This window comes from Tinamus guttatus, unplaced genomic scaffold (genome assembly GCF_059628265.1).
Source record: "Tinamus guttatus ecotype Peru unplaced genomic scaffold, ASM5962826v1 Tinamus_guttatus_pri_ptg000444l, whole genome shotgun sequence".
Classification (NCBI taxonomy): Eukaryota; Metazoa; Chordata; class Aves; order Tinamiformes; family Tinamidae; genus Tinamus; species Tinamus guttatus.
The window spans coordinates 690697-691849 of record NW_028288978.1 but is presented as its reverse complement, the minus strand read 5'-3'; positions in this window follow the sequence as shown (position 1 = coordinate 691849).

Sequence of the window (1153 nt, the reverse complement as noted above, 5' to 3'; positions counted from 1 at the left end):
TGTTTAATAATTAGGAATATATACATTACTTCTAAATTAAACGCGGCAAAAAACATCATCATGTTTTCACGAGAAAGCAAATTTCCACATCAGTCCGCAATCTTGTAGAATGCTAGCAGCTTGTCTCTTCCACAATAGAAGAGAAAGATCATAACTCTGAAGAATAATATATTTTCATTAAGCTAACAAGCATGAGCGGAGTACACCCTATGTCAAATATCAGCATGAAGCCTTAGGTCCTGCTTTTAGCTGTGGTCCTTTTAAGTAGTTCTACATCATCTTAGTATTTCCATTGGGAACACATATGCCTGTCATATGAGTAACCTTGAATCATTCAAGGGTTGGGACCAGCAGAGACCAGCCCAGGGAACTGAATTATTCTAAACATCATGTAGATGATACATACATAACTAAATACATAACTCAAACTAAAACAAAAATAAATATTTTATTTTGAATTATTTATTGTCTTCATAGCAGCAGTGAGAACTAGGATTTATTAGAAAACCATCTTTCACTGGATATTGAGTTGTTTCCTTAAACTCACCTATTGTATGTGATAGATACTTGAAAATATAAATACATATGTAATAATTCTGTTACTGCATAAAATTATGTAATTAACTAGTTAATAAGCTTAGTAAGCAGAGTCAAAGAGGCATTCTGTTTGGGTCAAACACAACAGTTAGATCATTTACCCCGCATGAGTACCAGTTTAATTCTGGATGTTGGCAAATTTGGCAGCTGGCACTCTATGCATTTTACATGGTGTTCCTAAGGACCAACCCCCTTGGACTTTAATGGGAGTTTCTCTAAGACCTGTGTGCTGTCAACAGCTAAGTATGGCTGCTGGGAGTCGTCTTCATGTGCCATTCGGACAAATCTCAGCGGTGCTGAGACATCTCTAGAGCTTTGCTTTCACTGTTGGAGGAGAGGAACTATGAAAGATTTGTTCATTGCATTTGTATATTAAAAGCCTATTGAGCTCAAACTCATGTTGCTTGGATTTTTTTTATTTTTTTTCTTGAAATATATTTAGTCTATTTCCTGAACTGACCTGGGTAAGTATGAGAAATTGGGGAAATAGATTTGTATCAGCTGGTGGAAAATTAAGTTATGATCAAATGTTCAGAAAGTGATAGGCAACAATAAT